Source organism: Triticum urartu, chromosome 4A (genome assembly GCF_056163025.1).
Source record: "Triticum urartu cultivar PI428250 chromosome 4A, HENAU_Tu73, whole genome shotgun sequence".
NCBI lineage: Eukaryota > Viridiplantae > Streptophyta > Magnoliopsida > Poales > Poaceae > Triticum > Triticum urartu.
In genome coordinates, this window is record NC_141876.1 from 486,630,619 (window position 1) to 486,655,926 (window position 25,308).

A 25,308-nucleotide genomic window follows, 5' to 3' on the forward strand; every position below is an offset into this window, starting at 1 on the left:
TTTGGCTTCATACTGTCTTCCATCCTGATCCTTACTACCTAGTTGCTGATAGTCTTCGTGCTTTCACTTAATTGCAATCTTGACTATGGCTTGTCTAGTGTAGTCTACCTTCCGCTGCATATCAATAGGTTCATTTCTGTTGTTTGTCTTCAAAGACCTCGTGTTTTGAAGACTTCCATAAAAATCGCCTATTCACCCCCCTATAGTCGATAACTAGTAGTTTCAGATCATCAATCTGGTTAACAGTTTGACAAATAAAACTTTTAAATTTTAATCATTGACAAGAATATTGATAATGTCATCGCATGCATGCATTGTGGATGGAGATGGAGGAGAATTGAGCCACCGCATGGGAAGTCTCGCGTGTGGCATTGTTACCTAGTTAAGTCCAAGAAAATATCAAAATAACTCATATGTTTTAAAAAGTCAAACTCTTTTATCTTTGACCAAATTTAAAGGACGAGGTGGACACCAACATTTAAAATATCAACCCATACCATTAGATTTATGATGATTTTCGTACTTACTTATTTAGTATTATATTGAAATAGTTTCTATTGTAATCTTGGTGAATAGTTTGGCCTTTAAAAAATATTAACACAGCTTATAAAAAATGGATAGCATATTTCTACCATATGAAAGATGAAGTCTTGCAATCTTGAAAATTTATAGGGAGGGGGAAGGGGGTGCAAAACCATATGGGGGGCAACGGCAGCGGAACAAGGGGAAACTACGCTGAAAGAACAAGAGCTCCCTGGGTGATTTTGGTAATTAATGTCAACATATCTATTGTTGGACTAATACTTTCATCTAGCATATTTCAGATAAGTCCAACAGTGGAGTGGCATGGACTATAGGATGTGGGACCCCTTCAAGATGATGAAGACAAATGATTGGATCAAGCTCAAAGCTCAGGACTCTACGTTTTTCATTTTAGTGATCCAAGATCACATTGAGTCCATAGGAAAGCCAATACTATTAAGAGGGGATGAGGTGTTGCTTAATGGCTTGCTTGCTCAAAGTGCTTAGTGATATTCTCCAAAGCCCTCAACCACTTTCTCACATCCACATTTGTCCCAAACCAAAAGTCAAACTCGGACCCAGCGAAACTTTCTATCCAGCGCCACCGAGTTCTCTTGACATAGCCACTGCCAGAAACCTTAATTAATTCGATCTCACCGATGGGATCTCGGTCTCACCGAGATGGGCTTGCAAACTCTCTATTGCCTATTGCATTAATTTCGGTCTCACCGAAATATGAAATCGGTCTCACCGAGTTTGCTTAGCCAACTCTCTATTTTGCTTATTACCCAAATCGGTCCCACCGAGTTTGTGTAATCGGTCCAACCGAGATAAGGCTTTACCCTAACCCTAGCACATTGGTACCACTGAGTTGATCATGTCGGTCCCACCGAAAATCCTAACGTTCACATTTTGAACTAAATCGGTCCGACCGAGTTATATGATTCAGTCCCACCGAGTTTGGTGATTTGTGTATAATGGTTAGATTTTGTGTGGAGGCTATATATACCCCTCCACCCACTCTTCATTCATGAAGAGAGCCATTAGAACATGCCTACACTTCCAACATACATTTTTTGAGAGAGAACCACCTACACTTGTGCTGAGGTCAAGATATTCCATTCCAACCACATAAATCTTGATCTCTAGCCTTCCCCAAGTTGCTTTCCACTCAAATCATCTTTCTACCAAATCCAATCCTATGAAAGAGACAGAGTTGAGTATTGGGGAGACTATCATTTGAAGCACAAGATCAAGGAGTTCATCATCGACACACCATCTATTACCTTTTGGAGAGTGGTGTCTCCTAGATTGGCTAGGTGTCACTTGGGAGCCTCCGTCAAGATTGTGGAGTTGAACCAAGGAGTTTGTACGGGCAAGGAGATCGCCTACTTCGTGAAGATCTATCCTAGTGAGGCAAGTCCTTCGTGGGCAATGGCCATGGTGGGATAGACAAGGTTTCTTCTTCGTGGACCCTTCGTGGGTGGAGCCCTCTGTGGACTCGCGCAACCGTTACCCTTTGTGGGTTGAAGTCTCCATCAACGTGGATGTATGATAGCACCACCTATCGGAACCACGCCAAAAATCTCTGTGTCTCCAATTGCGTTTGCACACTCCAATCCCATCCCTTTACATTCTTGCAACTTGCATGATTTACTTTCCGCTGCTCATATACTCTCGTCATGCTTGCTTGATATGTATTGTGAATGTTTAAACTTGTGCCAAAACTCCACTTCAACTTAAAGAAATTAAAAGCTGCAACTTTTCTTGATAAGAGTCTATTCACCCCCCTCTATTCACCTCTTCTCGATCCTTTCATACGCTCACCTCATTTTCTCCTTTACCCTAGGAGAATTATATGTCACTATTTATTTTCAGGTGGAACGACCATGTACTTATTTAATTCTACAACTAAAACACGGACAATGTTTTTATGACATTTTGCTAAGGATTCTATAAACTTATTGTACAAGAAAGCAAACCATATAAAAATCATGGTGGTCTTGTTTCTTTGATCAGAAGTGTTAGAAGGAGATAGAGAGAGATTGCTGGAGTAGTTGATGTATTGCTTGAGCCTCATGGGCATATATATGGGAGTACATGATCTACTTGGAGTACAAGACAAGCTAGAATGCTTCCTAGTCTATCCTATGTTTCCAATACAATCACGATACTCAACATCAGTCCGCAGTCACAATGGTAGTAACACAGACAGTGAGATTGGACAAGAATCTGAAGGCGTGGCTGGAGCGAAAACCGACGAGGTTGCTCAAGCAAGGCGGTAGCCCTTTGTGCCGTTTCTTGAGGTAGCCGAGATCATAGGGTGGTGTAGCCGTGGTCGAGGTAGCCGTGCAAAGAACGTCGTGGTCGATGTCGAGTTGGAGTGGCTGGAGTCGGTGTCAAAACCGGCAGATCTCGGGTAGGGGGTCCCGAACTGTGCGTCTAAGGATCGATGGTAATAGGAGACAGGGGACACGATGTTTACCCAGGTTCGGGCCCTCTTGATGGAGGTAATGCCCTATGTCCTGCTTGATTGACTTTGATGAATATAGGGGTTACAAGAGTTGATCTACCACGAGATCGTAATGGCCAAACCCTAATTGTCTAGCATGTATGATTATGATTGTCTCTACGGACTAAACCCTCCGGTTTATATAGACACCAGAGGGGGCTAGGGTTGTAGAGAGTCGGTTTACAGAGAAAGGAATATTCATATCCGCACGCCAAGCTTGCCTTCCACGAAAAGGAGAGTCCCATCCGGACATGGGGAAAAGTCTTCTATCTTGTATCTTCATGACCCACTAGTCCGGCCCACATCACGTAGCCCGGACGCCCCAGGACCCCATAATCCTGGACTCCCTCAGTAGCCCCTGAACCAGTCTTCAACGTCGATGTGTCCGGTGCCCAGATTGTCTTCGACATTGCAAGGCGGGTTCCTCCTCCGAATACTTCAAAGCAGTTGATCGTCAGTACTATATCCGGCTCTGTACAACAGTCATACCTCTGAATCATAAGGGCAGAATACAGATTCTGGCCATTTTATTATTTCAAACTGCTTTTTGGCCTCCCCTTTCGTGTTTCGAGACGCAACCTCCGACGACACGTCTTGTCAAAACAGAGATCGTGCCCACTCATTACGGGATTCTCATTAATACGGGTTTAGGAAACCCAACCGTGTCGTTTCGCATGACCCCTTGGAAATAGGCGAGCTTTAAGGCTCCTGGGAGATGCATGATATTCATTGCCTTTATAAGGAGATAAGATTCCTCCCTTTTTACCCCATGCCTTCCCCTTCCTCGGTCCATCCGCCCTCAAGCTCCAGCGCTCAAGCTTCGATCCACTCCGTTCCCAGAAAGTACTCCAACCATGTCCGGATCTAGAGCGCAGGGCAAGTGTATGGCCTCCTCCGTCACGAACAAAAACATCAAGGAACTCCGGGAAGCAGGGTATCTGGCCAAGAGATCGCTCACCGGCTCCTGGCCAAAAAACAGGTCAGCCCCACTCCAAAGCCTAATGAGAGGGTAGTTTTCATCCCTCATTTCCTCCGCGGACTGGGGTTTCCCATTCATCCTTTCGTCTGTGGCCTCATGTTCTACTACGGGTTAGATTTTCATGATCTAGCCCCGAATTCTTTCCTCAACATTTTTGTAATGCCCTCGATGCGGCTATATCTCCCACGTGTCGAAGCACGACTTAGAGGCATAACCGCATTGAAAGCAATGTCGCAAGTGAGGTAATCTTCACACAACCCATGTAATACATAAGGGAAAGATACATAGTTGGCTTACAATCGCCACTTCACACAATTACATGAATAAAGCATTACATCATCCAAATACACTCAAGATCCGACTATGGAACCAAAATAAAAGAAGAACCCCAAATGCGACACGGTCCCCGATCGACCCCAACTGGGCTCCACTACTGATCAACTAGAATGAAACCACACAAAGGACAAGATCTTCATCGAGCTCCTCCTGAGCTTGGTTGCGTCACCTGCACGGTTCAACGGCACCTGCAAGCTGGTTTTGGAAGTATCTGTGAGCCACGGGGACTCAGCAATCTCACACCCTTGCGATCAAGACTATTTAAGCTTATGGGTAAGGTAAAGGTATGAGGTGGAGCTGCAGCAAGCGACTAGCATATATGGTGGCTAAACATACGAAAATGAGAGCGAGAAGAGAAGGCAAAGCACGGTCGATAAAAGTATGATCAAGAAGTGATCCTATAGCAACCTACGTCAAGCATAACTCCAACAACCGTGTTCACTTCCCGGACTCCGCCGGAAAGAGACCATCACGGTTACCCACGCAGTTGATTCATTTTAATTAAGTTAAGGTTCAAGTTATCTACAACTGGACATTAACAAATTCCCATCTTCCCATAACCACGGGCACGGCTTTCGAAAGTTCAAATCCCTGCAGGGGAGTCCCAACTTAGCCCATGACAAGCTCTCACGGTCAACGAAGGAATAGACCTCCTCCCGAGACGTTCCGATCAGACTCGGTATCCCGGTACAACAAGACATTTCGACAGGGTAAAACTAAACCAGCAACACCGCCCGAATGTGCCGACAAATCCCGATAGGAGCTGCACATATCTCTTTCTCAGGGCACACTCAGATTGTCTTAGGTACGGGTAGGCCAGCCCAGAGTTGCCCCTGGTGGCCACCGGCAGCTGACAGGTTGGACCAACACTCAGAGGAGCACTGGCCCGGGGGGGTAAAATAATGATGACCCTCAGGAGCGCGACTCCCAAGGGAAAAGAAAAGGCTAGGTGGCAAATGTTAAAACCAATGTTGGGCATTGCTGGAAAAGCTTTACTTAAGGCGAACTGGTTGGTTGGATCCGGCAGGGGGAGGTTTCGAGGGGGATTTGGAATGTGGCGGCGGCTGAATTGGACTGATGGGACAAGCCTCCTAATTTCTAGGGTTTGCCCAAAATAGGCTATTGGTAGATCTATATATAGCAAAAAGGGCTAAGTTTAGGGGCATTTGATCCCTCCGATCTTAATCGGACGGTCAAGAAAAATATGTTAGGAAGTCCAATTAACAAAACGGAGACGTTTTGTAGATGTTTGGGGATGATCCGGATCCAACGGTGACGATTGCCCGGGTCGGGTTCGGGACAATTTCGGACGCGCACGTGAGGGGTTCGATGCACTGTGCAGAGGGGGTTTCGGACCGTGCGGTCGCATCGGACAACTCCGGAAGCGAAGAGGGGAAGGAGGATGGACTAGGTGGGCTGTGGCGAGACTGCAAGGGGGAGAAGAGAGAGAGAGGGCCCGGCATCTGTTTCTGGAGACCGAAAACGTCCGACGTTAGACCGACTATAATGTCGCTATAGTTATCCGTTGGGCTATCAAACGAACTCCGAATGCGATGAAACTTGGCAAGCAGTCTATCTACACTATAATAAGACCACACGCCAACTCTCATCCCATTCCGAGAACCTTTTCCGGCCACTTATAAAATAATATTTCGGACATGCCGCGGGCGTGTGCAAGTGTGTCTGGGCTCAGGACGGACAACGGAAGGAACGAGGAGGCCGGGACGCATGCAAGTTTTAAAACATGATGATGCAATGCACATGATGACATGATAAGATGCAACATGCAAGAAAATGATAAGGCATCAACAACGAATAACTGGAGGACACCTGGCACATCGGTCTCGGGGCGTTACAATTTTGGCGTTCATCGTCGTATGCGAGGCATTCCTCCGTGTTTCCCCCACTTCGGCCTATGGCTCGAGGTCTTCAATGTGAAGCCGAAAGTGGTGGATGGCCAGCACGCGGATTGCGGTGGCGCTATGGTGAGAAAACTGCCCAATGGCACTTGGCCCAAGGGTACCTTTGTGCAGACCGTGAAGGGATGGCAGCAAGGGTGGTTCTATGTCACAGAGCCCCGTGATGGGCTGCTCCTACGGAGTTCAAGTCCGGGCCCCCAATGCGGCAGACATCCTAGCTCAACAAGGGCCTGGACTGGGTGTCGCCTGACGAGGTAACGATGCTGAAGAAGCGCATCAAGAGCATGGTAGATAAAAATACCAGCCTCGCCAGCGTGATTCAAGTGATGCTCTTTCGCCGGATACTCCCCTGTCAGGCGCGTCAAGAGCCCATGTGGAAGTTCGACCCGGCCAGTCCCTAGACCCTGTAGCAGTTCTTCGACACGAAGCACGAAGACATGTGGAAGCTGCTCTTCAAAACCCAGAAGTCATGGCCAGAGACAACCGAAGACCTCGGCTACGACAGCACCCACGTTGCGACCCTTGTAAGTTCTTTGATAACCTTTCTTTACGAATCCAAGGATCACACTAAAACCCTCCATTTACTTTTTAGAGCTGGACGAAGAAAGCAGACCAGATTCACTATCCGGCTACGCTACCCGAAGACCCAGCTATTCCTCTATTGACGAGGATGCTCGTCCCGGCGCCGTACCAGGCGCCGGAAAAGAAAGCCAAAGAGAAGGGCAAGGAGGCCATGAGCGGCCTCCGCCGTAAGGGTGCTTCGGACGTAGTGTCCGAGGACACCGGAACCCTCTCTTCCCCTAACGAAGAGGAAGAGGAGGAGGAGGAGAGAAACTCCCCCTAAGGGGGAGAAGAAGGAAAGGGCAACCTCCACCGATCTAGAGGCGGAGGTGTCAAGAAAGGGAAGACGTCCCTTACGAATGACCTCAGATCGGACGCCGACAAGTGGCACCCTAGGCCGAAGCCCCTGGCCGGATCGTAAGTACTCAAAGGTATATATATATATCCAGCTTTTCTAGCTTATAGTTGTTATGCATTTAAATTGTATGATGCAGTCCGGTTAAGGTCCTCCCCAGTGATCCTCCTCTTTCGGGAATTCGCTGGGTCTGAACATGATGGAGAGCGAATCGCCTCCACCAGCTTCCTTGCCCACTGCCACGGATAACACCGAGGTGTCCTCCCAACGGACCCTTCCGGAATAGGGAGAGGTGCCGGAGGCTGCCAAGACGATGCCGAAGGGTGACACTTCAGCTGTCGAGAACATGGGGGAACCGACCCCCATGGAAACTGGAGACGGGGGCCATGTCCAGTCTGGCCAGTTCCGAAAACCCACACGGTTCCGGAGACAGAGGAGCAACCCTCTTTACCAGAAGGGGACACACCTACAACACCGGCGTCCTCTATTAATGCGGAGGCGCCGGACACTCTGATGAGAGCGCTTCAGAGTGCCATCATTGTGGAAGAACATTGTACCCTTATGGGTACGGTGATTGAAAAGGTTCAGTCTGCGAAAAGCGGAATAAGCGAAGCCTACACTAGCCTTTTAAGAGGCTTTGAGGTATGTGATTTACAATTTTTTAGCTGTATAAAAGAATGCGTGTGTATAGATAGTAGCCCCTAAGACTCTGTTCGGTGTTTGAAAAAAAACCAAAAAGAGGATCTAATAACTCATGCAGGAGACTAGCGCACATATCTGTTTGAACAAGCAGGCTGCAAAACAGGCGTCAGCTTCCCATTCCGCCGAAGCATCCGAGCTAAGGCGGAAGTTAGAAGAAAAGCAAGGTATGTAATACCGAAGCACGTCTGAAATGGTGCCAGCTATGATGTAGTACCTTAATGAGTTTCATAATTATGTTTGTAGCTGACACGTTCGAGGTCGAGGCCCTCAAAAGTGTGCTGGCCGAGGCCAAGAAGGAGGCAAAGGAGGAACGAGCCTCCCGCCTTAAACATGAATCGTGAGTGGAGGAAGTCAGGCAGGAGCTCAAGGATGCCATAGGCAAATGCGAATCCTTAGAGCACAAGAGTTTGGAGCAGAATTCTGAACTTGCCAAGGCACTCCAAAGTGCACAAGAAGCCCGGGCTGAAGCCCAAAGCGCTGTCCGGGAGATCCAAGAGGCAAGGCAAATTGTGGCAGGTAAGGCCTTTAACATGCAGAGCAAATTTGTGAAGAAAAGGTATATCTTTCTAACCCAGATTTGGAGTTCTCCAGGAGTGTTTGCGGACCTGCCCCGGAGTGTTGTTGATGCCACGGAGTTCTTCCGTGCCGAAGAGGGGAGCTCAACGGAGAAGATGTTTTGGTCGCAGTACCTTGTGCTAGAGCATCATGTGTCCCTTAGCGATCGACTAAAGCAATGGACCGAACTGCACAGGGTGGCTGAATTGGACATGAGGGATTTGATAGTCCGTCTGTGGCCTGCCGAACCCATGCCCAGTAGCTACTTCGGCCTCATGAAGCGGCTGGTCGGTGCCTGCCCTTGGCTTGATGCCGTGAAGCGGTCGGTCTGCATTGAAGGTGCGCGGATGGCCTTCGCCTGTGTCAAGGTGCAGTGGGCGAAGATGCACACCGTCAAGCTTGCAACCGAGGGACCTCCTAATGTCTACTACACAACCTTCTTCTTGTAAAAGTTGTTGGGCCTCCAAGTGCAGAGGTTTGTAGGACAGTAGCAAATTTCCCTCAAGTGGATGACCTAAGGTTTATCAATCCGTGGGAGGCATAGGATGAATATGGTCTCTCTCAAACAACCCTAAAACCAAATAACAAAGAGTCTCTTGTGTCCCCAACACACCCAATAGAATGGTAAATTGTATAGGTGCACTATTTCGGTGAAGAGATGGTGATACAAGTGCAATATGGATGATAGATATAGGTTTTTGTAATCTGAAAATATAAAAACAGCAAGGTAGCAAGTGGTAAAAGTGAGCGTAAACGGTATTGCAATGCTAGGAAACAAGGCCTAGGGTTCATACTTTCACTAGTGTAAGTTCTCTCAACAATAATAACATAATTGGATCATATAGCTACCCCTCAACACGCAACAAAGAGTCACTCCAAAGTCACTAATAGCGGAGAACAAACGAAGAGATTATTGTAGGGTACGAAACCACCTCAAAGTTATTCTTTCTGATCGATCTATTCAAGAGTCTGCAGTAAAATAACACGAAGCTATTCTTTTCATTCAATCTATCATAGAGTTCATTCTAGAATAACACCTTAAGACACAAATCAAACAAAACCCTAATTTCACCTAGATACTCCAATGTCACCTCAAGTATCCGTTGGTATGATTATACGATATGCATCACACAATCTCAGATTCATCTATTCAACCAACACAAAGAACTTCAAAGAGTGCCCCAAAGTTTCTACCGGAGAGTCAAGACGAAAACGTGTGCCAACCCCTATGCATAAGTTCACGAGGTCACGAAACTCGCAAGTTGATCACCAAAACATACATCAAGTGGATCACGTGATATCCCATTGTCACCACAGATAAGCACATGCAAGACATACATCAAGTGTTCTCAAATCCTTAAAGACTCAATCTGATAAGATAACTTCAAAGGGAAAACTCAATCCATTACAAGAGAGTATAGTGGGAAAAGCATCATAAGATCCAACTATAATAGCAAAGCTCGCGATACATCAAGATCGTGCCAAATCAAGAACACGAGAGGGAGAGATCAAACACATAGCTACTCGTACATACCCTCAGCATCGAGGGTGAACAACTCCCTCCTCATCATGGAGAGTGTCGGCATGATGAAGATGGCCACCGGAGAGGGATTCCCCCCTCCAGCAGAGTGCCGGAATGGGTCTAGATTGGTTTTCGGTGGCTACAGAGGCTTGCGGCAGCGTAACTCCCGGTCTAGCTTTTTTCTAGAAGTTTGGGTATATATAAGAGGTGTTGGAGTCGGGAACAAGTCAGGGGGTCCCTGAGGCAGCCACGAGATAGGGGGGCACGCCTAGGGGGTAGGGCTTGCCCCCCACCCTCGTGGTGGCCTCGGGACTCCTCTAGTCCATCTCCGGTACTCCGTGGGCTTCTTCTTGTCCAAAAACAATCTTTGTGAAATTTCAGGTCAATTGGAGTCCGTTTGGTTTTCCTTTTCCGCGATGCTCAAAAACAAGGAAAAACAAAAACTGTCACTGGGCTCTAGGTTAATAGATTACTCCCAAAAATCATATAAAATAGCATATATATATGCATATAAAACATCCTAGATGGATAATATCATAGCATGGAACAATCAAAAATGATAGATACGTTGGAGACGTATCAACCATCCCCAAGCTTAATTCCTGCTCGTCCTCGAGTAGGTAAGTGATAAAAACAGATTTTTTGATGTGGAATGCTACCTAACATATTTATCCATGTAATTATATTTATTGTGGCAAGAATATTCAGATTCAAAAGATTCAAGACAAAAGTTTAATATTGACATAAAAATAATAATACTTCAAACATACTAACAAAGTAATCATGTCTTCTCAAAATAACATGGCCAAAGAAAGTTATCCCCACAAAATCATATAGGCTGGCTATGCTCTATCTTCATCACACAAAATATTTAAATCATGCACAACCCCGATGACAAGCCAAGCAATTGTTTCATACTTTTGATGTTCTTGAACTTTTTCAATCTTCACGCAATATATGAGCGTGAGCCATGGACATAGCACTATAGGTGGAATAGAATGGTGGTTGTGGAGAAGACAAAAAGGAGAAGACAGTCTCACATCAACTAGGCATATCAACGGGCTATGGAGATGCCCATTAATAGATATCAATGTGAGTGAGTAGGGATTGCCATGCAACGGATGCACTAGAGCTATAAGTGTATGAAAGCTCAAAAAGAAACTAAGTGGGTGTGCATCCAACTCGCTTGCTCACGAAGACCTAGGGCATTTTGAGGAGGCCCATCATTGGAATATACAAGCCAAGTTCTATAATGAATGATTCCCACTAGTATATGAAAGTGACAACATAGGAGACTCTCTATCATGAAGATCATGGTGCTACTTTAAAGCACAAGTGTGGTAAAAGGATAGTAGCATTGCACCTTCTCTCTTTTTCTCTCAATTTTTTTTGTTTTTTGGGCCTTCTCTTTTTTATGGCCTATTTTCTCTTTGTTTTTATTTTTTGTACGTAGTCTCATCCCGACTTGTGGGGGAGTAATAGTCTCCATCATCCTTTCCTCACATGGGACAATGCTCTAATAATGATGACCATCACACTTTTATTTACTTACAACTCGATACTTAGAACAGAATATGACTCTATATGAATGCCTCCGGTGGTGTACCGGGATGTGCAATGACTCATGAGTGACATGCATGAAAGAATTATGAATGGTGGCTTTGCCACAAATACGATGTCAAATACATGATCATGCAAAGCAATATGACAATGATGAAGCGTGTCATAATAAACGGAACGGTGGAAAGTTGCATGGCAGTATATCTCAGAATGGCTATGGAAATGCCATAATAGGTAGGTATGGTGGCTGTTTTGAGGAAGGTATATGGTGGGTGTATGATACCGGCGAAAGGTGCGCAGTATTAGAGAGGCTAGCAATGGTGTGAGGGTGAGAGTGCGTATAATCCATGGACTCAACATTAGTCATAAAGAACTCACATACTTATTGCAAAAATCTATTAGTTATTGGAACGAAGTACTACGCACATGCTCCTAGGGGGATAGATTGGTAAGAAAAGACCATCGCTCGTCCCCGACTGCCACTCATAAGGAAGACAATCAATAAATAAATCATGCTCCGACTTCATCACATAACGGTTCACCATACGTGCATGCTACGGGAATCACAAACTTTAACACAAGTATCTCTCGAATTCGGAACTCCTCAACTAGCATGACTCTAATATCACCATCTTCATATCTCAAAACAATCATCTAGTATCAAACTTCTCATAGTATTCAATGCACTCTATATGAAAGTTTTTATTATACTCATCTTGAATGCCCATCATAGTAGGACTAATTTTATAACCCAAGCAAATTACCATGCTGTTATAAAGACTCTCAAAATAATATAAGTGAAGCATGAAAGTTCATCTATTTCTTCAAAATAAAACCACCGTCGTGCTCTAAAAAGATATAAGTGAAGCACTAGAGCAAATGACAAACTACTCCAAAAGATATTAGTGAAGATCAATGAGTGGTCGAATAATTATGTAACTATATGAAGACTCTCTAACATTTAAGAATTTCATATCTTGGTATATTATTCAAACATCAAGCAAAAAAAAGAGAATAAAATGACGCTCCAAGCAAGACACATATCATGTGGTGAATAAAAATATAGCTCCAAGCCTCCAAGTAAAGTTACCGATGAACGAAGACGAAAGAGGGGATGCCATCCAGGGCATCCCCAAGCTTAGGCTATTGGTTGTCCTTGAATGTTACCTTGGGGTGCCTTGGGCATCCCCAAGCTTAGGCTCTTGCCACTCCTTATTCCATAGTCCATTGAATCTTTACCCAAAACTTGAAAACTTCACAACACAAAACTTAACAGAACATGAGCTCCTTTAGTATGAGAAAATAAATCGCCACTTTTGGTACTGTTGTGAACTCAGTCTAAATTCATATTGGTGTAATATCTACTATATTCCAACTTCTCTATGGTTCATACCCTCCGATACTACTCATAGATTCATCAAAATAAGCAAACAACACATAGAAAACAGAATCTGTCAAAAACAGAACAATCTGTAGTAATCTGTAGGTTTCGGATACTTCTGTAACTCCAAAACTCCTGAGAAATTAGGAAGTCCTAAATAATTTTCATATTGATCAACTGCAGTTGGAATTGGTATTTTATCGCTCTCTAGTAAAATATTAAAAATATTATCGTGAGCGCATACTTTCTCCTTTTTACAGCAAGATCAAATAACAATCACCCAAGAAGATCCTAAAGGCTTTACTTGGCACAAACACTAATTAAAACATAAAAAACACAATCATAACAGAAGCTATATTATTTATTTATTACTAAACTAGAACAAAAAGCAAGGAACAAAAAATAAAATTGGGTTGCCTCCCAATAAGCACTATCGTTTAACGCCCCTAGCTAGGCATGATGATTTCAATGATGCTCACATAAAGGATAAGAATTGTAACATAAAGAGAGCATCATGAAGAATATGACTAACACATTTAAGTATAACCCACTTCCTATGCATAGGGATTTTGTCAACAAACAACTTGTGGGAACAAGAATCAACTTGCATAGGAAGGTAAAACAAGCAAATCTTCAAGATTTTCAACACATAGAGAGGAAACTTGATATTATTGCAATTCCTACAAGCATATGTTCCTCCCTAATAATTATTACATGTAGGATCCTAAGCAAATTCAATAATATAGCTATCACAACACATATTCTTAACACGATCCACATGTATGCAAAGTTGACACTCTTCAAAAATAGTGGGATCATTACTTCCTAAAGTTGACACTCTTCCAAACCCACTTTCATCAATATAATCATCATAAATAGGAGGCATGCTATCATCAAAATAAATTTGCTCATCAAAACTTGGGGGACAAAAAATATCATCTTCATCAAACATAGCATCCCCAAGTGAAAGGATCGATATAGTTGACTAGAGGGGGGGTGAATAGGCAACTAACAATTTTTAACTTTTCTTTACCAATTTAAACTTTGCAACAAAGTAGGTTGTCTAGATATGCAACTAGGTGAGCAACCTATATGATGCAACAAGAACAAGAACACAAGCAAGCAAGGGATATAACACAAATAATCTTGCACAAGTAAAGGCACGAGATAACCAAGAGTGGAGCCGGTGAAGACGAGGATGTGTTACCGAAGTTCCTTCCTTTTGAAGGGAAGTACGTCTCCATTGGAGCGGTGTGGAGGCACAATGCTCCCCAAGAAGCCACTAGGGACACCGTATTCTCCTCACGCCCTCACACAATGCGAGATGCCGTGATTCCACAAATGGTGCCCTTGGAGGCGGCGACCGCACCTTTACAAACAAGGTTGGGGCTATCTCCGCAACTTAATTGGAGGCTCCCAACGATACGACAAAGCTTCACCACAATGGAATATGGCTCCGCGGTGACCTCAACCGTCTAGGGTGCTCAAACACCCAAGAGTAACAAGATCTGCAAGGGATGTGTGGGGGAATCAAATTTCTCTTGGTGGAAGTGTAGATCTAGGCCTTCTCAACCAATCCCTAGAGAATCAACAAGTTTGATTGGCTAGGGAGAAAGATCGGGCGAAAATGGAGCTTGGAGAAATAATGGAGCTTGGGGATGGAAGAGATAGTCAACTCGAAGAAGAAGACACCCCTTATATAGTGGAAGAACAAATCCAACCGTTATCCACCAACCCAGCCTGCCTAGCACGGTACTACCGCGTCAGGGCATGCGGTACTACCGCAGGGCCCCGCGGTACTACCGCCCGAGCAGCACAAACCAGGACAGCCCAAATGCACTAAAGCAGAGGACGGTAGAACCGCTGGCGCGGTACTACCGCTCCCCCTTGCAGTACTACCGCAAGGCAGGGATGTTCCAGATTTTGAGAAGGCACGGACATATAAAAATACATTCGTGGCAACTTTCGCTGAGTTGGAGTCAATGTAAAAATCCAACACGGTAGTACCGTGAGCCAGGGGCGGTACTACCGCACAGGGTGCGGATGTAAAAAATTACATTTGCTCCTACTGCCACGAAGGCTGCTGAGCCAGACCAGAACGCACGGTACTACCGCGCACCGGGCGCGGTACTACCGTGTAGGGCGCGGATGTAAAAAATTACATCCGCTCCTACTACTACACCCGCAGCAGCGCCTGGCCTGGGGCCACGGTACTACAGCTCCAAAGGAGCGGTACTACCGCGCCTGGGCCTGATACTACCGCAAGGGCCTGCGGTACTACCGCTCCTAGGAGCAGTACTACCGCATGCCCAAGCTCAGCCTAACACGACAATTTGCATAGACGAGAAAAGAAGGAGGATGCTCCAAAGTGCCAAAGGAAAGGTGGTGCAAAGGAGAAGATGTGTACGTGATGATTCCACCCAAACCTTTCCAAAGCGGACCCCCTCTTAATAGTACGGCTTTTCTACGACTCGAATCCACCGAAAAGAAACGTAGAGAAACGCCCTCTTCAATAGTCTTCGAGGGGCACCAAAGCGTCTTGTGCCTAGTGATGAAATGTCTGAAACACTCAATGCACACGATTAGTCTGCAAAAGCATTGTCATCAATCACCAAAACAACTAAGGGATAAATATGCCCTTACAATCTCCCCCTTTTTGGTGGATTGATGACAATACGGGATTTGCATAAAAGGAGATAACATAGAACATGGGCAAACCCCATACCTCTAAAATATAGACGGGCTCCCCCTAGATGTGTGCTATCTAGATGAGTGCTTTGGACTGCATGACACACATACTAGGATCAACACTCCCCTTATATTTTAGAGACAAGGCATATCTTGCAACAAAAAGGCCAACACTAAGCAAGATAGTACATATGACATAATATAAATAGCACAAGATCAATAAGGTACAATAGAGTGCATATGTCTTACACCATATGATAGAACGGTCTCACAAATGCAAACCAAAGCAAACAAGGTCCAACGACAAAGCAAACGAAAACACGACTCACAACTCACAAATCCTACACTCTCTCCCCATTTGGCATTGAGACACCAAAAAGGCAGAGAGTACACCTACAACACAAGAGGTGGCTAACGCGGAGTAATCACTCGCACGCTCCTCGTCAGACTCGACAGTTGGGACGGTCTCCTCCTGGTCCTCCTCAGAGTCAGTCCACTTGTAGCCCTGCTTTGCCATCCAGGCTGCCTCTAGCGTGATGACCCTCTCAGATCCACTGGATATCTGCTCACCATACGTCCTCAAGATCCGCTTGTCGCGGCGGCGACTCTCCTTCTGAGCAACATGAGACTGGTACTGCCCCTTGGCCTGCATGCAGAACAGAGCCTTCATCTTGTTCTTCAGCTTCTTAGCCCAAGAGGGCTCAGAAGATGAAGGCGAGTAGCCAGCAGAGCTGTCCTCATCAGCGTCCTCCTCCTCAACCTCATCTGCATCCACATCCATCTGAGCAGCCGCTGCCTCAGCATGGGTAGTAGTGTTGGCCCACTGGGATTGATACGGAGCCGGGTGGGGTCATGACGAATCTAGGCAGGGGCAAGAAACTCATCATTGGGAAGGAGCTTCTCCCAAGTCCTCGAGATCATCAGAAACAGGTAAGGTCCATAGATGGGAACCTTATGGGTGAACACCGCAAACCGAAGCTTGCACCACATGATGTGTGAGACATCAAGTGGTTGAGTCTGAGAGAGACGAGCCTCCTCACAGATGAGCATCGTATCCACAAGATAGGCATGCACTTTGTCCTTGTCACCAATGCGGGGAAAGAGAGAGTTGCGGAAGACGCGATACATGATGTCGAGGAAGGGGTTCAGCACCCATGTCTTCTTGCCACTGGGAAGCGATTTCTCAACATAGTAGGGTGATGTCTACTACACAACCTTCTTGCAGACGTTGATGGGCCTCCAAGTGCAGAGGTTTGTAGGACAGTAGCAAATTTCCCTCAAGTGGATGACCTAAGGTTTATCAATCCGTAGGAGGCGTACGATGAAGATGGTCTCTCTCAAGCAACCCTGCGACCAAATAACAAAGAGTCTCTTGTGTCCCCAACACACCCAATACAATGGTAGATTGTATAGGTGCACTAGTTCGGCGAAGAGATGGTGATACAAGTGGTATATGGATAGTAGATAAAGGTTTTTATAATCTTAAAATATAAAAACAGCAAGGTAACTAATGATAAAAGTGAGCGTAAACGGTATTGCAATGCGTTGAAACAAGGCCTAGGGTTCATACTTTCACTAGTGCAAGTCCTCTCAACAATAATAACATAATTGGATCACATAACTATCCCTCAACATGCAAAAAAGAGTCACTCCAAAGTCACTAATAGCGGAGAACAAACGAAGAGATTATGGTAGGGTACGAAACCACCTCAAAGTTATTCTTTCCAATCAATACGTTGGGCTATTCCTATAGGTGTCACAAACAGCCCTAGAGTTCGTACTAGAATAACACCTTAAGACACAAATCAACCAAAACCCTAATGTCACCTAGATACTCCAATGTAACCTCAAGTATCCATGGGTATGATTATACGATATGCATCACACAATCTCAGATTCATCTATTCAACCAACACAAAGGACCTCAAAGAGTGCCCCAAAGTTCTACCGGAGAATCACGATGAAAACGTGTGCCAACGCCTATGCATAGGTTCATGGGCGGAACCCGCAAGTTGATCACCAAAACATACATCAAGTGAATCACATGGTATCCCATTGTCACCACAGATACTCATGGCAAGACATACATCAAGTGTTCTCAAATCTTTAAAGACTCAATCTGATAAGATTACTTCAAGGGGAAAACTCAATTCATTACAAGAGAGTAGAGGGGGAGGAGAAACATAAGATCCAACTATAATAGCAAAGCTCGCGATACATCAAGATCGTATCACCTCAAGAACACGAGAGAGAGAGAGAGAGAGAGAGAGAGAGAGATCAAACACATAGCTACTAGTACATACCATCAGCCCCGAGGGAGAACTACTCCCTCCTCGTCATGGAGAGCACCGGGATGATGAAGATGGCCACCGGAGAGGGATTGCCCCCTCCGGCAGGGTGCCGGAACGGGTCTAGATTGGCTTTTGGTGGCTACGGAGGCTTCTGGCGGCGGAACTCCCGATCTATTGTCTGTTCTGGAAGTTTTAGGGTACGTGAGTATATATGGGTATAGGAAGTACGTCGGTGGAGCTTCGGGGGCCCCACGAGGCAGGGGGCGCGGCCTAGGGGGTGCGCCCCCACCCTCGTGAGCACCTCCCTTGGCTCCTGACGTGGGGTCCAAGTCCATCCGGTAGCTTTCCTTCCAAAAATAACTTCTCCAGTTGATTTCGTTCCGTTTCGACTCCGTTTGATATTCCTTTTCTTCGAAACACTGAAATAGGCAAAAAAACAGCAATGCTGGGCCGGGCCTCCGGTTAATAGGTTAGTCCCAAAAATAATATAGAACTGGATAATAAAGCCCAATATTGCCCAAAACAGTAGATAACATAGTATGGAGCAATAAAACATTATAGATACGTTGGAGATGTATCAAGCATCCCCAAGCTTAATTCCTGCTCGTCCTCGAGTAGGTAAATGATAAAAACAGAATTTTTGATGCGGAGTGCTACTTGGAATAATTTCAATGTAGTTCTTCTTAATTGTGGTATGAATATTCAGATCCGAAAGATTCAAGACAAAAGTTCATATTGACTTAAAAATGATAATACTTCAAGCATACTAACTAAGCAATTATGTCTTCTCAAAATAACATGGACAAAGAAAGTTCATCCCTACAAAATCATATAGTTTAGTCATGTTTCATTTTCGTCACACAAGAATGCTCTCATCATGCACAACCCCGATGACAAGCCAAGCAATTGTTTCATACTTTAGTAATCTCAAACTCATAAAATTGCACGCAATACATGAGCGCAAGCCATGGATATAGCACTATGGGTGGAATAGAATATAATGAGGGGGGTTATGTGGAGAATACAAAAAGGAGAAAGTCTCACATCAACGAGGCTAATCAATGGGCTATGGAGATGCCCACCGATTGATGTTAATGCAAGGAGTAGGGATTGCCATGCAACGGATTCACTAGAGCTATAAATGTATGAAAGCTCAACAAAAGAAACTAGTGGGTGTGCATCCAACTTGCTTGCTCACGAAGACCTAGGGCACTTGAGGAGGCCCATTGTTGGAATATAAAGCCAAGTTCTATAATGAAAAATTCCCACTAGTATATGAAAGTGATAACATGAGAGACTCTCTACTATGAAGATCATGGTGCTACTTTGAAGCACAAGTGTGGTAAAAGGATAGTAACATTGTCCCTTCTTTCTTTTTCTCTCATTTTTTAGGGGCCTTCTCTTTTTTATGGCCTTTCTCTTTTTTTGGGCCTTCTCTTTTTTTATGGCCTTTCTTTTTTTATTCCTCACTTGGGACAATGCTCTAATAACGATGATCATCACACTTCTATTTATTTACATCTCAATGATTACAACTCGATACTAGAACAAAGATGACTCTATATGAATGCCTCCGGCGGTGTATCGGGATATGCAATGCACCAAGAGTGACATGTATGAAAGAGTTATGAACGGTGGCTTTGCCACAGATACTATGTCAACTACATGATCATGCTAAGCAATATGACAATGATGAATGTGTCATGATGAACGGAATGATGGAAAGTTGCATGGCAATATATCTCGGAATGACTATGGAAATGCCATAATAGGTAGGTATGGTGGCTGTTTTGAGGATGATATAAGGAGGTTTATGTGTGAAAGAGCGTATCATATCACGGGGTTTGGATGCACCGGCGAAGTTTGCGCCAACTCTCAATGTGAGAAAGGGCAATGCACGGTACCGAAGAGGCTAGCAAGGATGGAAGGGTGAGAGTGCGTATAATCCATGGACTCAACATTAGTCATAAAGAACTCACATACTTATTGCAAAAATCTACAAGTCATAAAAAACCTCGGTACTACGCGCGTGCTCCTAGGGGGATAGATTGGTAGGAAAAGACCATTGCTCATCCCCGACCGCCACTCATAAGGAGGACAATCAAATAACACCTCATGTTTCAAATTTGTTACATAACGTTTACCATACGTGCATGCTACGGGACTTGCAAACTTCAACACAAGCATTCCTCAATTTCACAACTACTCAACTAGCACGACTTTGATATTATTACCTCCATATCTCAAAACAATCATCAAGCATCAAACTTCTCTTAGTATTCAACACACTCATAAGAAAGTTTTTAATAATCTTGTATACCTAGCATATTAGGATTTTAAGCAAATTACCATGCTATTTAAGACTCTCAAAATAATCTAAGTGAATCATGAGAGTTCATCTATTTCTTCAAGATAAAACTACCACCATGCTCTAAAAGATATAAGTGAAGCACTAGAGCATCGACAAACTACTCCGAAAGATATAAGTGAAGATCAATGAGTAGTTGAATAATTATGCAACAATGTGAAGACTCTCTAACATTTAATAATTTCAGATCTTGGTATTTTATTCAAACAGCAAGCAAAGCAAAATAAAATGGCATCTAAGAATAGCAAACATCATGTGAAGAAGCAAAAACTTAGGATCAACCGATACTAACCGATAGTTGTTGAAGAAGAAAGGTGGGATGCCAACCGGGGCATCCCCAAGCTTAGACGCTTGAGACTTATTGAGATATTATCTTGGGGTGCCTTGGGCATCCCCAAGCTTGAGCTTTTGTGTCTCCTTAATTCCTCTCATATCATGGTCTCCCTAAATCTCAAAAGCTTCATCCACACAAAACTCAACAAGGACTCGTGAGATAAGTTAGTATAAACCATTGCCAAAACCTTATCATACTCTACTGTAGCAAATCACTAAAATTATTATTCAACATTGCATACTAAATTCCTCTATATATTTAATAGTCCTGTCCTCAAATAGAATCATTAAAGAAGCAAACATATGCAAACAATGCAAACATAACAGCAATCTGCCTAAACAGGATAGTCTGTAAAGAATGCAGCAACATCCATACTTCCCTAGATCCAAAAATTATGAAAGAAAATTCCCACTGTAGTAAATTTATCAGAGCTTAATATGCAAAAGGTTTAAACATTTTATCACATTCTGAATTTTATAGGGAATTATTGCAACAGCGGTAAACTTTCTGTTTTCAAACAGCAACATGTGGGCTTCTAAAATAGGCATAGTAAAGGCTATCAATGCCACTTTTATTGAAATAAAAGATGCAAAACATTGTTCTAATAACAGAAATCAAATCCTAACAAAATAAATTGACGCTCCAAGCAAACCACATATCATGTGGTGAATAAAAATATAGCTCCAAGTAAAGTTACCGATGAACGAAGACGAAAGAGGGGATGCCTTCCGGGGCATCCCCAAGCTTTGGATCTTGGCTATCCTTGAATATTACCTTGGGGTGCCTTGGGAATCCCAAATCTTAGGCTCTTTCCACTCCTTATTCCATAGTCCATCGAATCCTTACCCAAAACTTGAAAACTTCACAACACAAAACTTAACAGAAAACTCGTAAGCTCCGTTAGTATAAGAAAATAAATCACCACTTCAAGGTAATGTAATGAACTCATTATTTATTTATATTGGTGTTAAACCTACTGTATTCCAACTTCTCTATGGTTTATAAACTCTTTTACTAGCCATAGATTCATCAAAATAAGTAAACAACACATGAAAAACAGAATCTGTCAAAAACAGAACAGTCTATAGTAATCTGGATCAAACGTATACTTATGGAACTCATAAAATTCTCAAATAAATTGATGGACATGATTAATTTATCTATTAATAATCTTCAAAAATAATTAACTAAATAGCACTCTCCAAATAAAAATGGCAGCAATTCTCGTGAGCGCTAAAGTTTCTGTTTTTTACAGCATGATCAACAAGACTTTCCCCAAGTCTTCCCAAAGGTTCTACTTGGCACAAACACTAATTAAAAGAATAAAACCACATATAAACAGAGGCTATATGAACTATTTATTACTAAACAGGAGCAAAAAGCAAGGGACAAAAATAAAATTGGGTTGCCTCCCAACAAGCGCTATCGTTTAACGCCCCTAGCTAGGCATGATGATTTCAATGATGCTCACATAAAAGATAAGAATTGAAACATAAAGAGAGCATCATGAAGAATATGACTAGCACATTTAAGTCTAACCCACTTCCTATGCATAGGGATTTTGTGAGCAAAAAACTTGTGGGAACAAGAATCAACTTGCATAGGAAGGTAAAACAAGCATAACTTCAAAATTTTAAGCACATAGAGAGGGAACTTGATATTATTGCAATTCCTACAAGCATATATTCCTCCATCATAATAATTTTCAGTAGCATCATGACTGAATTCAACAATATAACCAGCACCTAAAGCATTATTTTCATGATCTACAAGCATAGAATTTTTATTACTCTCCACACAAGCAAAATTCTTCTCATGAATAATAGTGGGAGCAAACTCAACAAAATAATTATCATGTGAGGCATAATCCAATTGAAAACTAAAATCATGATGACAAGTTTCATGGATATCATTATTATTTATAGCATATAATTCATCACAATAATCATCATAGATAGCAACTTTGTTCTCATAATCAATTGGAACCTCTCCCGAAATAGTGGATTCATCACAAAATAAAGTCATGATCTCTCCGAATCCACTTTCATCAATATAATTATCATAAATAGGAGGCATGCTTTCATCGTAGTAAATTTGCTCATCAAAGGTTGGGGGACAAAAAATATCATCTTCATCAAACATATCTTCCCCAAGCTTGTGGCTTTGCATATCATTAGCATCATGGATATTCAAGGAATTCATACTAACAACATTGCAATCATGCTCATCATTCAAATATTTAGTGCCAAACATTTTAATGCATTCTTCTTCTAACACTTTGGCACAATTTTCCTTTCCATCATACTCATGAAAGATATTAAAAAGATGAAGCGTATGAGACAAACTCAATTCCATTTTTTTGTAATTTTTCTTTTATAAACTAAACTAGTGATAAAACAAGAAACTAAAAGACTCGATTCCAAGATCTAAAGATATACCTTCAAGCACTCACCTCCCCGGCAATGGCGCTAGAAAAGAGCTTGGTGTCTACTACACAACCTTCTTCTTGTCGACGTTGTTGGGCCTCCAAGTGCAGAGGTTTGTAGGACAGTAGCAAATTTCCCTTAAGTCGATGACCTAAGGTTTATCAATCCGTAGGAGGCGTAGGATGAAGATGGTCTCTCTCAAGCAACCCTGGAACCAAATAACAAAGAGTCTCTTGTGTCCCCAACACACCCCATACAATGGTAGATTGTATAGGTGCACTAGTTCGGCGAAGAGATGGTGATACAAGTGGTATATGGATAGTAGATAAAGGTTTTTATAATCTGAAAATATAAAAACAGCAAGGTGACTAATGATAAAAGTGAGCGTAAACGGTATTGCAATGCGTTGAAACAAGGCCTGGGGTTCATACTTTCACTAGTGCAAGTCCTCTCAACAATAATAACATAATTGGATCACATAACTATCCCTCAACATACAACAAAGAGTCACTCCAAAGTCACTAATAGCGAAGAACAAACGAAGAGATTATGGTAGGGTACGAAACCACCTCAAAGTTATTCTTTCCGATCAATCCATTGGGCTATTCCTATAGGTATCACAAACAGCCCTAGAGTTCGTACTAGAATAACACATTAAGACACAAATTAACCAAAACCCTAATGCCACCTAGATACTCCAATGTCACCTCAAGTATCTGTGGGTATGATTATACGATATGCATCACACAATCTCAGATTCATCTATTCAACCAACACAAAGGACCTCAAAGAGTGCCCCAAAGTTCTACCGAAGAATCACGACGAAAACGTGTGCCAACCCCTATGCATAGGTTCATGGGCAGAACCCGCAAGTTGATCACCAAAACATACATCAAGTGAATCACGTGGTATCCCATTGTCACCACAGATACATCAAGTGTTCTCACATCTTTAAAGACTCAATCCGATAAGATTACTTCAAGGGGAAAACTCAATTCATTACAAGAGAGTAGAGGGGGAGGAGAAACATAAGATCCAAGTATAATAGCAAAGCTCGCGATACATCAAGATCGTATCACCTCAAGAACACGAGAGAGAGAGAGAGAGATCAAACACATAGCTACTGGTACATACCCTCAGCCCCGAGGGAGAACTACTCCCTCCTCGTCATGGAGAGCACCGGGATGATGAAGATGGCCACCGGAGAGGGATTGCCCCCTCCGGCAGGGTGCCGGAACGGGTCTAGATTGCTTTTTGGTGGCTATAGAGGCTTCTGGTGGCGGAACTCCCGATCTATTGTCTGTTCTGGAAGTTTTAGGGTACGTGAGTATATATGGGTGCAGGAAGTACGTCGGTGGAGCTTCGGGGGGCCCATGAGGCAGGGGGCGCGCCCCCCACCCTCGTGAGCACCTCCCTTGGCTCCTGACGTGGGGTCCAAGTCCATCCGGTAGCTTTCCTTCCAAAAATAACTTCTCCAGTTGATTTCGTTCCGTTTCGACTTCGTTTGATATTCCTTTTCTTCGAAACACTGAAATAGGCAAAAAACAGCAATTCTGGGTTGGGCCTCCGGTTAATAGGTTAGTCCCAAAAATAATATAAAAGTGGATAATAAAGCCCAATATTGCCCAAAACAGTAGATAACATAGCATGGAGCAATCAAAAATTATAGATACGTTGGAGACGTATCATAGGGTAGAAGCTTGTCCTTGTTGGCTGACTCGGGATTGGCATGAGGGCGTACACCAATGGGTGTGTTGAGCCCCTCACTAGGAACCTGAAGCAAATCCATGAAGTCCTTCCATGTAGCAGTCAGCCGCTGTCCGTTGGTCATCCAGGTCATCCTCCGTGCCTCATCAGTATGGAAGTGGACCGTGGCAAAGAACTGGGCCACAATCTCAGGGTCATAATCCAAATGGAATGAGATCACATGCTCAATGCCAAACTGCTCCACGAGGTCCAGAGCCTCACCAAAGTAATCATGGTGCCTCTCATCTCGCATGTGATGCATGTCAATCCAGTGCACGTCCACATAGAGGTTCTTCTTGGCCTTGATCACATCTACATAAGTGAGATACTATTGCTTGGTCCAGAACAGATCATTCTCGTTGAAGTTGGCACGAGGATTCACATAGGGGTTGATTTTTCTTCGAGTGGCAAACTCAGCAAGAGGAATCTCATCCATGCCCTTGGAGGGCTCCTTGAGCTTGGTGGCGGTGGTCTTGGTCCTGCGTTGGGGGGCATTGGAGCCCTCGGGAGCTTCATCTTGGTTGCGCAGATGCTTGGAGCCCGTGTCACGA